Below are 13325 nucleotides of genomic sequence, written 5' to 3' on the forward strand. Positions count from 1 at the left end.
AGGGGCCGGGCGCGGTGGCTCAAGCCTGTAATCCCAGCACTTTGGGAGGCCGAGACGGGCGGATCACGAGGTCAGGAGATCGAGACCATCCTGGCTAACACGGTGAAACCTCGTCTCTACTAAAAATACAAAAACTAGCCGGGCGAGGTGGCGGGCACCTGTAGTCCCAGCTACTGGGGGCGCTGAGGCAGGAGAATGGCGTAAATCCGGGAGGCGGAGCTTGCAGTGAGCTGAGCTCCGGCCACTGCACTCCAGCCCGGGACATGAGCGAGACTCCGCCTCAAAAAAAAAAAAAAAAAAAGAAATTGCAGAGTCAAAGCTGTTCTCTTCTGCTGCTGCTGAGTCAGTTCCTCGATGGGGGCCACAGAATTGGTTGGCAGGTCCAGTGTGGACATCTGGTTGTTAGAAATGCAAAAACCTGAAAAGACATCTCAAAAGGCTGATCTTAGGTTCACAGCAGTGATTTTACTTCAAGAGTAATTGGGGGCCGGGCACAGTGGCTCACGTCTGTGATCCTAGCACTTTGGGAGGCTGAGGCAGGCGGATCACTTGAGGTCGGGGGTTCAAGACCAGCCTGGCCAAAATGGCAAAACCCCGTCTCTACTAAAAATACAAAAATTAGCCAGCGTGGTGACGGGTCCCTGTAATCCCAGCTACTGGGGAGGCTGAGGCATGAGAATTGCTTGAACCTGCGAAGCAGAGATTGCAATGAGCCAAGATCGTGCCACTGCATTCCAGCCTGGGCGACAGAGCAAGACACTGTCTCAAAAAATTAAAATAGAAAAATCTTATGACCTCTAGAATAAGAATAATGACAGGTAATATTTAGAACTCCAGCCCTTCTCATTTTGGCTTGGTGGCTGGTGTCCTGTGGCCTTTCATTTGTTTTACAAGAACAGTTTAGCTTTCTGGAAAGTGCTATTATTTAAACGATACGCTAAATTCTTTCCCAAAGCTAGTTTGGCCTGGCTGGGCGCGGTGGCTCACACCTATAAACCCAGCACTCTGGGAGGCCGAGGCGGGCGGGTCACCTGAGGCAGGGAGTTCCAGACCAGCCTGACCAACACGGAGAAACCCCATCTCTCCTACAAATACAAAAAATTAGCCGGGCGTGGTGGTGCATGCTTGTAATCCCAGCTACTCAGGAGGCTGAGGCAGCAGAATCGATTGAACTCGGGAGGTGGACGTTGTGGTGAGCCAAGTTGGTGCCATTGCACTCCAGCTTGGGCAACAAGAGCGAAACTCTGTCTCAAAAAAAAAAAAAAAAAGTTAGTTTAGCCTATACCCAGGAATGAACAGGACAGTTTAGGGGTTAGAAGCAAGACGGGGTCAGTTAGGTCTGATATCTCAGTTATTATTCTTCGCAAAGGCAGTTTCAGGATGACAGGTGTGAGCCATCGCGCCCAGCCCCTGATATTTAGACTGGTCACAACTCTTTTGCTTTTACAAAAATGAAGTAATGAATATCCTTTGTGCTCGGGTTTCAGCATTTCCGCAGTTATTCCAAGAAGTGTGATTGCTAGACACAAGGAAAAATAAATTATTCCTCATATTGAAGTTAAATCTGGTGATCTAATTATCCATCAAAGAAACCAATTTATTCACTCTTTGACACACCACCCCTTCAGACTATAAAAGAGAGGAATCTGCCACCCCTCCCACATGAGTTTTCTTGTCTTCAAGTATTCCCAGTCTTGGCAGGGAGTGGTGGCTCACGCCTGTAATCCCAGCATTTTGGGAGGCCCAGGCGGATGGATCAGCTGAGGTCGGAGTTCGAGACCAGACTGGCCAACATGGTGAAATCTTGTCTCTCCTAAAAATACAAAAATTAGCCGGGCGTGGTGGCACCGGCCCGTAATCCCAGCTACTCGGGAGACTGACGCATGAGAATCGCTCGAACCCAGCGGGCAGAGGTTGCAGTGAGCGGAGATTGTGCCGCTGCACTCCAGCCTGGACGACAGAGTGAGATTCTGTCTCGAAACAAAAACAAAAACAAAAACCCAGTCTACCAAGCCACCACCTCAGGCCCCCTTTCCTCCTCGCACGGTCCCCATCTGAGGTTACAAAGAGATAAACTGAGGCACAAGCAGTACTCACGGCCCAAGACCTCCCCCTGGCCTCACTGTCCCCCTTTCCTTCTCTTCCCCAGGCCTACTTCCAACCCAGATCCCTCCTTCGCAGCTCAGCCCTCGACCTCGTCCCTCCTCTGCCCCCTCCGCGGCTGCGGAAGGGGACGCGAATCGTCCTGGTCCCATCCGAGCCGCCGTAGCGCGAGTGCCGCGGGAGTTCGGCAGCCCAGGTCGCCAAGGCAACGGGCTCCGCTGCGGGTGGCCGGTTGCTGGCGCTAGACTACCCCCGGGAGGCGCTGCGGGCCGGCGGCCCAGGCACTGCGAGGCGGCGAGACCGCAGGTGAGCAGGAGCTGGGCGGCCGGTTGCGGCCCCAACGCTCCGGGCCTGGCGTCGACTCGTCGCTGGGGGCGAGGGGCTGAGCCGCTGGGGACCTCGGGGAGGGAGGCTGCGGCCCGATCTTTGTCCCTCAGCCGCGCCGGAGACTGAGCCCCCGACGCCCTTTGACCCCGCCCCGCGTTCAGGGAGAGTCCGTTTTCGGCTGTTTATTTTATTTGTAGCCATTGGTAAACCTCATTCGAAAGTTTCTTAAAAAAAAAAATCCCTTCTTATTTGGGGGCCGGAAAATAACTCAAAACTGTACAGAAAATTTATTTGTGTGTGCGACTGTTCTGGGGCCAGAGAGGATTGACTTCTTTGTGCGTCAGTTTTATCGTCTGCAAAATGGGAATCATGGTGGCACCTGTCTGATGACGTTATTACAAGGTAAATTTATATTTGAAATTCGTGGAGGTAAGTCCTCAATGTTTGGGAGCTTTTATTATTCTACTACAACGAAGACCATCATTGAGCATTTATTGTGAGTCAGGGCCCGGGCTGATAGCCAGGGTAAAAAAGTGAACGAGAGACATCGTGTCCTGAGAGAACTCCACAGTTTTCCGGAGGAGACAGACCCGTAAACAAGATTTCACAGTGATTCCGGTTATGATTTTGGACATGCAGAGGGACTGTGAATGCACAGAGAAAACAGTTTAACCTGGATTTCTGGAGGTGAGGTTAGTGTGGATGATCAGGGAGAGATGCCAAAAGAAGGTGACTTCCGAAATGAGACAAGAAGGCAGTCTTTAGGTTGACCAGAAGATGAGGCTGGTGGAGTGTACCTTGCTGTAGGTAGAGAAAGCAGTGTGTGCAAAGCCTTGGGGAGAGAGTGCAGACTTCTTGGGAATCTGCAAGGATTTCAGGCTAGCTGGAGAGCAGATTATGAGAGTTGGAGGGGGTCTGGCTAGATGGTGTTTGAGAGACAAGCAGATGCTCCTCCTGGAAGACTCTTCGCAAGTGTGGAGGAGTTTGGGCTTTATCGTGGGGGCAGTGGGAAGCCATCAAAGGGTTTTAAGCCAGAGGTGTGTGTTTTTGATCAGAGGTATGGTTTCAGAAAGATCAGTTTTTTGTGTTTCTCTCTTGGTCTTTTTTTTTTTTTTTTTTTTTTTTGAGACAGAGTCTTGCTCTGTCGCCCAGGCTGTAGTGCAGTGGCGCGATCTCTGCTCACTGCAAGCTCCACCTCCCGTGTTCACGCCATTCTCCTGCCTCAGCCTCCCGAGTAACTGGGACTACAGGCGCCTGCCACCATGCCCGGCTCATTTTTTGTATTTTTAGTAGAGACGGGGTTTCACCGTGTTAGTCAGGATGGTCTGGATCTCCTGACCTCAAGATCCACCCACCTCAGCCTCCCAAAGTGCTGGGATTACAGGCATGAGCCACTGCGCCTGGCTCTCTTGGTCTTATCATTCCTCCCATCTGTTTTTCACTTTGCAGGCATTCATTTGTGGTGATTCATATATATGTGTGTGTGTGTGTGACAGTGTGTGTGTGTATGTATTTATTTTTGAGATGAGGTCTCACTGTGTTGCCCAGGCTGGTCTCAGGTTCCTGGGCTCAAATGATCCTCCTGTCTCAGCTTCCCACGTAGCTGGGACTGCAGGTGCACACCACTGTGCCTGGCTAATTCAAAAAATATTTAATGAGCATCTTCTGTGTGCAAGGCACGGTGTAGGTAGTAAGGAAGCAGGTCCCTGCCCTCAAGGAGATCACAGATTGGTGAAGAAAAATGCATCAAACAAGTGATTATAATTGTGTTGAGAATTATGAAAGGGGGCGCATGTTAAGGTCAATCTAGCATAGTTTGGAGATTCAGGTAGGGTTTTGATAAAATGTCTAGAGGGTGTAGTCTGAGTTAGCTATCGTGGGGATATTCCATACATTTTCTTTCTTTTTTTTTTTTTTGAGACGGAGTCTTGCTCTGTCACCCAGGCTAGAGTGCAGTGGCCGGATCTCAGCTCACTGCAAACTCTGCCTCCTGGGTTTACGCCATTCTCCTGCCTCAGCCTCTGGAGTAGCTGGGACTACAGGCGCCCGCCACCTCGCCCGGCTAGTTTTTCTGTATTTTTAGTAGAGACGGGGTTTCACCGTGTTAGCCAGGATGGTCTCAATCTCCTGACCTCGTGATCCGCCCGTCTCAGCCTCCCAAAGTGCTGGAATTACAGGCTTGAGCCACCGCGCCCGGCCCCAAACATTTTCAAAAGTACATTCATGGAGCCAAAAGCAGTCCACTACAACTGGAAGTTAAAGATCAATATTGAAAGAGACCCATCCAGAGAGGTTAAAAAAAAAAGGCTGAGATTATTCAGGGCGACTGCATTGCATTCTCTTGGAAGAAAGAGCCATGCACTTAGGCTACGGTAAAAGAAATGGCTAGAGAAACAGGAACAGGAGAGAAACCAGCAAAGTATAGTAATGAAGTCCAAAGGAAGAGGTTGGCCTTTGTAGATGTTGCTGAGATGTCTGAGTAATACAAGCTAAAAATTAAAATGTGTCTTTTTGGGCAAATAAATATGGAGGTCAGTTGGGACCTCATTGAGCAGATTTGGTGAAATGGTTGGGGCGGAATCTATAATATCAGCAGCTTTCAAAGGTTCAATATAATATATCAGTGGGATGAGTTAAGAGTGGGATGTGAGAAAGACAAAGTGTAGGCAGCTCAGAGAAGTTTGGCTGCGAAGGGAGGTAGAGGGAAGGCTGGGGAGCGATTGGGGAATAGGTGAAGTTTTTTTGAGCATGAGAGAGATTAAATGCTGTTGGCAAAGAGCCAGTAGAGAGGGAAAGGGTGAGAAGATACAGGATATGAAGGAGAGAATTGATAGTATAACTTTCCTGAGAAGGTGGGAGTGGAGGAGCTCCACAGTACAAATCCTTCAATAGAAGTCTGATGCTTGTTACTTTTTAGAGACGTGGGAAGCCAGGTTATTCCTGAAAGGAGTGCACCAGTGTAATGCAACAAAAATAAAGGTATAAGTGTGGAAGGCAAGTCACAATTTTCATTATCGGCAGATAGCAGGCATTTATTGAACTAGTATTGTGTTAAGTACTTTTCATGCACTTTTTTTTTTCTTTTTTTTTTTGAGACAGGGTGTCACTCTGTCGCCCATGCTGGAGTGGTGTCACTCTGTCGCCCATGCTGGAGTGTAGTGGTACAGTCTTGGCTCATTGAAGCCTCTGCCTCCTGTGCTCAAGCGATCCTCCTGCCTTAGCCCCCCTAAGAGCTGGGAATACAGGTGCGAGCCACCACACTCAGCTAAGTTTTGTATTTTTAGTAGAGATGGGATTTTGCCATGTTGGCCAGGCTGGTCTTGAACTCCAGACCTCAAGTGATCCACCCGTGTCGGCCTCCCAAGGTGCTAGGATTACAGCCATGAGCCACTGCGCCCGGCCTTATGTGCTGTTTTTTTTTTTTTTTTTTGAGACGGAGTCTCGCTCTGTCGCCCACACTGGAGTGCAGTGGCCGGATCTCAGCTCACTGCAAGCTCTGCCTCCCGGGTTCCCGCCATTCTCCTGCCTCAGCCTCCCAAGTAGCTGGGACTACAGGCGCCCGCCACCTCGCCCGGCTAGATTTTTGTATTTTTTAGTAGAGACGGGGTTTCACCGTGTTAGCCAGGATGGTCTCGATCTCCTGACCTCGTGATGCGCCCGTCTCGGCCTCCCAAAGTGCTGGGATTACAGGCTTGAGCCACCACGCCCGGCCTATGCACTGTTCTTAATGAATAATGTGATGTTTACAACAACCCTGTGAGATAGGCCCTCTAATAATTGCAAGTTTATGGATAAAGAAACTGAGGTAGAATGCTCACTCAGGGTCACACAGTATTTGAATCTAGGTTTACGTGAAGACCCAGAGCTTTTACTCTTAACCACTACCTGGATGATGTAAATCTCTACCTGTGATATGATTGTCTGCTGAAAAAATTCAAAAGAATTAAGCTAAAAATACTTAGATATAATAAGGCTAAGTGAACAGCAGTTATAAGACAGACAAAAAGCAATAGCTTTATGCAACCAAAAATAGAAAAGGTAATTGTAGGATAACTGACAATACCAACATGAAAAATAAATACTTAGAAATAAACTTAAAAATACATGTACCTGGCTTAGCCACACAGAGTAAGAGTTGGCTGGGCATGGGGATGGGAGGACAGGATGAGTAAGGTAAAGTAGTTTTCTCATGGGAACATCAGAGTATTGATACTGGAGAAGGGTAGGTTCAAAAAAACAGGTGTCTGTCATAAGACATCATGAGATATTGACTATCATTGTTTTTATAAAATTGAAAAATTGGCCCGGCATGGTGGCTCACATCTGTAATCCCAGGACTTTGGGAGGCCAAGGCGGGCGGATCATCTGAGTTGAGTTCGAGACTACCCTGGTCAACAGGGGAAACCCCATCTGCTAAAAATACAAAAATTAGCTAGGTGTAGTGATACACGCCTGTAGTCCCAGCTACTCAGGAAACTGAGGCAGGAAACTCCCTTCAACCTGGGAGGCAGAGGCTGCAGTGAACTGAGATTGCACATTGCACTCCAGCCTGGGTGACAAGAGCAAAACTCCATCTCAAAAAAAAAAAAAAAAAAAAAAAAAAAGACAATTGGATGGGAGCTATATATATTAGAAAGATGTTTACATGATATGGTTAGGTGTAAAAAGCAGATTACAGTACAGTATGTTCCTGTTTTTTTTAAATGTTTATAATAAAAATGTCTGGAAATACTAGTTCTTTTTAAAAATGTTAAATCTTTAATTGTGATAAAATTTACCATCTTAACTATTTTTAGGTGTAAAGTTTTGTAGTATTAAGTGTATTCATGCCGTGCAACCAATCAGCACAACTTTTTCATCTTGTAAAAGTGCAAAAGCCAAACTATACCTTTAATAGGTTTAGTTCCCCATTTCCCCCTCCCCACCAGCCCTTAGAAGCACCCATTCTACTTTTGTTTTCTATGCATTTGGTTACTCTAGATATATTGTGTTAGTGGAATCTTGCATGGTGTCCTCAAGGTTCATCCTTGTTGTGTAGCATGTGTCAGAATTTCATTCTTTTTGTAAGGCTGAATAATATTCCATTGCATGTTTATACCACTCTTTGTTTATCCATTCATTGATGGTGACTTTGAGTTGCTTCCATCTTTTGGCTATTGTGAATAATACTGCAGTGAAACATAAGTGTACTAAAAGGTAAGCTGTTTATGACATCATGGGGAAACTTTTATTCTGTTCTTCATTGCCTTAATTTTCCTTTTTTTTTTTTTTTTTGAGATGGAGTCTCGCTCTGTCACCCAGGCTGGAGTGCAGTGGCCGGATCCCAGCTCACTGCAAGCTCCACCTCCCGGGTTTACGCCATTCTCCTGCCTCAGCCTCCTGAATAGCTGGGACTACAGGCACCTGCCACCTCACCCGGCTAGTTTTTTGTATTTTTTTAGTAGAGACGGGGTTTCACCGTGTTAGCCAGGATGGTCTCGATCTCCTGACCTTGTGATCCGCCCGTCTCGGCCTCCCAAAGTGCTGGGATTACAGGCTTGAGCCACTGCGCCCGGCCAATTTTCCTTTTTTATGAGTATGAATTGCCTTCATAATCAGAAAAAAAAATCAGGAAATATCTTCTTTAGGGGGCTGGGGAAATAAGGGTGAAAAAGGGCAGTGGCAGCAGGAAGGGAAAGGAGAGGGCAGATTTGAGAGGCATTTCAGAAGGAGAATCAACAGGACTTGACCACTAAGAGGTAAGGGAGAGAGGAGTGGAAGATGAAGCTTTCCTGGCCTCTGGTGGGAAGGGGCATCAGTCCTGTTGGGGCTTTGACTAGGGGAGGAGGGAGGAAATAAGGCTGGAGAGCCACCTGAGCCTTTGTTTAGCAGTTTGGACTTCTTCTAGAAGGTGGGGAGAAACCATTGAAAGGAAGTGAAGGCCGGGCGTGGTGGCTCAAGCCTGTAATCCCAGCACTTTGGGAGGCCGAGACAGGCGGATCACGAGGTCAGGAGATCGAGACCACCCTGGCTAATACGGTGAAACCCCGTCTCTAATAGAAAATACAAAAAACTAGCCGGGCGACGAGGCGGGCGCCTGTAGTCCCAGCTACTCGGGAGGCTGAGACAGGAGAATGGCGTGAACCCGGGAGGCGGAGCTTGCAGTGAGCTGAGATCCGGCCACTGCACTCCAGCCTGGGCGGCAGAGCAAGACTCCGTCTCAAAAAAAAAAAAAAAAAAAAAAAAAAGAAAGGAAGTGAAATGACTTGATCTGATTTGCACCTAGAGAGATTACACTGGCTCTTTCCAACCATTCTTTAAGCTGAAGCCAGATAGTGCCAGGTATCCCTTTGTGTTGCCTATACTTGAACTTCTGTTAATTTCCTTCTATTTGAGATGAACCTTTAGTACTGAAGTACACATATCTATTATTCTAAAAGCACCTGGAATATTTTAAATAATGCTTTGTTTTGTTTTGTTTCTTGAGACGGAGTCTTGCTCTGTTGCCCAGGCTGTAGTGTAATGGCGTGATCTTGGTTCACTGCAACCTCTGCCTCCCAGGTTCAAGCAATTCTCCTTCCTCAGCCTCCCGAGTAGCTGGGATTACAAGCACCCACCATTATGCCTGGCTAATTTTTGTATTATTATTATTATTTTGAGATGGAGTTTCACTCTTATTGCCCAGGCTGGAGTGCAATGGTGCGATCTCGGCTCACCGCAACCTCCCCCTCCTGGGTTCAAGCCATTCTCCTGCCTCAGCCTCCTGAGTAGCTGGGATTACAGGCATGTGCCACCACCCCAGCTAATTTTGTATTTTTAGTAGAGACAGGGTTCTCCATGTTGGTCAGGCTGGTCTTGAACTCCGAACCTCAGGTAATCCTCTCGCCTCAGCCTCCCAAATTGCTGGGATTATAGTTGTGAGCCACCGGTCCCAGCAGTTTTGTATTTTTGTAGAGATGGGGTTTCACCATGTTGGCCAGAGTGGTCTTGACTCCTGACCTCAACTGATCTGCCCGCCTCGGCCTCCCAAAGTGCTGGGATTACAGGTGTGAGCCACCATGCCCTGCCTGTGTTGAGTTTTATGTCAATAACACAGTCTCCTGTAAATACACTTTTTTTTTTGTTTTGTTTTTGTTTTGAGACAGAGTCTCACTCTGTCCCTCAGGCTGGAGTGCATTGGTGCAATTTTGGCTCGCTGCACCCTCCGCCTTTGAGGTTGAAGTGATTCTCCTGCCTCAGCCTCTCGAGTAGCTGGGATTACAGGCACATGCCACCACACCAGCTGTTTTTTTTTTTTTTTTTTTTTTTTTGCGTTTTTAGTAGAGACGGGGTTTCACCATATTGGCCAGGCTGGTCTCAAACTTCTGAACTCAGATGATCCACCCATCTTGGCCTCCCAAAGTGCTGGGATAATAGGCGTGAGTCACTGCACCCAGCCATCCTGTAAATATACTTTCTAAGTTTAGTAGGAGAAATATGAATAATTGGGAAAATAAGAAACAAAAATAATTCAAGGTAGAGCATGTCACAATTCTGTTAAAATTTTAAAACTTAAAATTTTTCACATTTTATTGAAAATTCTGACAGCCTCCTTTTGAGAGAAAAAGATAATATAATGTACACAGTGTCATATTAAGGAACTCTTACAAAATGAAAATTTGTAGGGTCCAGATGGATTCAGCCCATCACTTAGCTTCACTCCCACAAACCTGTAGTCTCTCTCTACTTCCAGAGCATTACAGACAGAGGGAGCTGACTGTTGTGCTAACATTTGTAAATAGCTCTGCAGTTTAGAAGAGCCGGATTTCCAAAAGATGCAAATCCATGATCTCATTTTAGTCCTCCCAACAATTCTGTGGGGTGGGGATCATCATTCTCCTTTTCAAATGAGAAAATTGAAGATCAGAGGGTGTGACAGATCCCTCTCAGATACTATATCTAATAAGTCCTGGAGTTTGAATCTAGGTTTTATTTTCTTCTTATATTTTAGCCTTTTATTATGGAAAATTTTAAACATACAAAAGTAGAAAAGATAATAAAAGACACCTAATATACTCAGCTTTAACAGTTACCAACATATGGTCACTTTTATTTCATCTATATTGCCCACTTCCACCCTGCCTTAAATTATCATAAAGCAAATCCTAGGCATCGTATTTCATCCATGAATACTGTACTTCAATACACACATCTAAGAGAAAAGGATTTTTTCCTCCTCCTTTCCCCCTTGTAGTCACAATATCATTATTACATCTAAGGAAACAAGCAGTTGTCATTCCTAAGTATTACATAATATCCATTTGGTATTCAGTTTCCTCAACAATTTTATAACTGGCTTTCTAAAAAAATGTTTTTTTCAAGATGTAGTCTCGCCATGTTGCCCATGCTGTACTTGAATGCCTAGGTTCAAGGGATCCTCCTACCTCAGCTTCATCAGTATCTGGAAATACAGTCGTACGTCAGTGTACCCAGTTTTTTTTTTAACACGGAGCCTCACTGTTTCACTCAGACTGGAGTGCAGTGACGTGATCTCTACTCACTGCAACCTCTGCCTCCTGGGTTCAAGCAGATATCCTGCTTCAGCCTTCTGAGTAGCTGGGATTACAGGCATGTACCACCATACCCCGCTAATTTTTGTATTTTAAGTAGAGATGGGGTTTCACCATGTTGGCTAGGCTGATCTCGAACTCCTGACCTCAGGTGATCTGCCCGCCTCAGCCTCCCAAAGTGTTGAGATTGCAGGCATGAGCCATCATGCCCAGCCTGCCCAACTTTCATAAATGTCTTTTTTTTTCTTTTTTTTTTTTGAGACGGAGTCTTGCTCTGTCGCCCAGGCTGGAGTGCAGTGGCGCGATCTCGGCTCACTGCAATCTCCGCCTCCTGGGTTCACACCATTCACCTGCCTTAGCCTCCTGAGTAGCTGGGACTACAGGCACCCGCCACCATGCCTGGCTAATTTTTTGTATTTTTAGTAGAGATGGGGTTTCACCGTTTTAGCGGGGATGGTCTGGATCTCCTGACCTCATGATCCATCCGCCTTGGTCTCCCAAAGTGCTGGGATTACAGGCGTGAGCCATCATACTCAGCCCATAAATGTCTTTTTACAGTTGGTCTGTGTTCACTGGGATCCAAACAAGGTGCCCATATTAGACTTGATTGATCATCTCTTAAATCAAGCTTGTCCAATCTGCAGCCTATGGGCCACATGCGGCCTAGGACAGCTTTGAATGAGGCCCAACACAAATTTGTAAACTTTCTTAAAACATTATGAGATTTTTTTGTGTGTGTGATTTTTTTTCTTCTTCCACTGTGGCCCAGGAAAGCCAAAAGAATGGATACCCTTGTTTAAAATCTTATTAATCTATAGCAATTTCTCCTCTTCTTTTTTTTTTTCCCCTTTGCCATTTATTTGTTTTAAAAAGTCGTATCATTTGCCCTGTGCAACTTCTCATATTCTGCATTTGGCTGATTGCATCTATTTATTTATTTATTTTTCTTAGATGGAGTCTTATTCTGTTGCCCAGACTGCTGGAATGCAGTGGTGCAATCTTGGCTCACTGCAACGTCCACCTCCAGGGTTAAAGCAATTCTCCTGCCTCAGCCTCCTGAGTAGCTGGGACTACAGGTGCATGCCACCACGCCCAGCTAATTTTTGTATTTTTAGTAGAGGTGAGATTTCACCATGTTGGCCAGGCTGGTCTTGAACTCCTGATCTCCAGTGATCCACCTGCCTTGGCCTCCTAAAGTGTAGAGAATACAGGCGTGAGCCACTGCACCTGGCCAGCATCCTTTTAATATGTTTATTGCTTTTATGGGTTTTTTGTCCATTGTACCCTATAGGTGATGCTCTGCACATCCTGTTGTATCACGTCAGGAGGCAGTAAGGTCTAGTTAGCTCTCTTTGCGTGATATTAAGATTGATCATTGGGTTCAGATGTTGATAGTATGATCAATCTATTATAAGTCTCCCATCAGTCTTTCACAGAATGGCTTTAGCAACTACTAATGATCATTGTCTAGATCCATTATTTTATTATATTGGGGTTGCAAAATGAATTCACATTTTCTGATGCCAAGTCACATGCTCTGTTTAATCCCACTATCTCGTAATTAAAGGAAGCCTTTACACACTGTCATCTATGCTCCACTCTGGTAGGTGGAAAAAAAATTCCTCATTTAGTAGCTCAGCTTAATATAATAATAAAAAAGAGCCAGAATCTATATGCTTTGTCCAACACTAACTGCTCATAACATTGCTTTCTTGGGTTGGCCTTACATATTTGCAAAACCACACAGTGGACAGGCTGCCTGTATTAGTGTTTTTCAAACTGCTATTCCTCAACCTACATTGTAGCCTGCTAATGTAGGTTGAGGAATATTTGGGGTAAAGGTTCCAGCATTTTTTTTTTTTTTAAACAGAGTCTCGCTTTGTCACCCAGGCTGGAGTGCAGTGGTACGATCTTGGCTCACTGCATCCTCTGCCTCCTGGGTTCAAACAATTCTCCTGCCTTAGCCTCCCGAATAGCTGGGACTACAGGCACACACCACCGCACTCAGCTAAGTTTTGTATTTTTAGTAGAGATGGGGTTTCATCATGTTGGCCAGGCTGGTTTCACATTCCTGACCTCAAGTGATCCTCCCACCTCGGCTTCCCAAAGTGCTGGGATTACAGGTGTGAGCCACTGTGCCCGGCCTAGCATTTTTTTTAATGGAAAAATAGAAAAAAAGTCACAGTTCATCTCAGATACATCATATAGAGTAACAGTAAGTTTTGTAAAACTTCTGTTTCAGCTCCATTTATGTATCCCTGAGTCATGATGTAAAATATATGGCGTCCTGGTCAAGTCATATAATTTTTCCAGTATTTACTTATTTATTTATTTATTTATTTATTTATTTATTTATTTATTTATTTA

The 13325-nt window shown here is 45.8% G+C and overlaps 1 protein-coding gene and 1 long non-coding RNA gene across 7 annotated transcripts in view; one reads left to right on the forward strand and one right to left on the reverse strand.

Moving 5' to 3' along the window:
• Positions 1–2496, reverse strand: part of LOC116418558 — a 5677-nt gene extending 3181 nt beyond the window's left edge. Inside the window, exon 1 of the long non-coding RNA XR_004228647.1 lies at positions 2156–2496. This is a non-coding gene — a long non-coding RNA (uncharacterized LOC116418558). The remainder of the gene's footprint in view (positions 1–2155) is intronic.
• Positions 1–13325, forward strand: part of PKIG (cAMP-dependent protein kinase inhibitor gamma) — a 103705-nt gene that overhangs the window by 8416 nt on the left and 81964 nt on the right. For 4 of the 6 annotated variants that reach the window (XM_031934708.1, XM_023227855.2, XM_023227852.2 and 1 more), the window contains exon 2: positions 2150–2409. The gene's annotated coding sequence lies outside the window, so the exon portion shown is untranslated. The other 2 variants (XM_023227853.1, XM_023227857.1) reach the window with 1 other exon arrangement.

The sequence above is a fragment of the Piliocolobus tephrosceles genome, chromosome 20, assembly GCF_002776525.5.
Source record: "Piliocolobus tephrosceles isolate RC106 chromosome 20, ASM277652v3, whole genome shotgun sequence".
In the NCBI taxonomy this organism is placed as follows: domain Eukaryota; kingdom Metazoa; phylum Chordata; class Mammalia; order Primates; family Cercopithecidae; genus Piliocolobus; species Piliocolobus tephrosceles.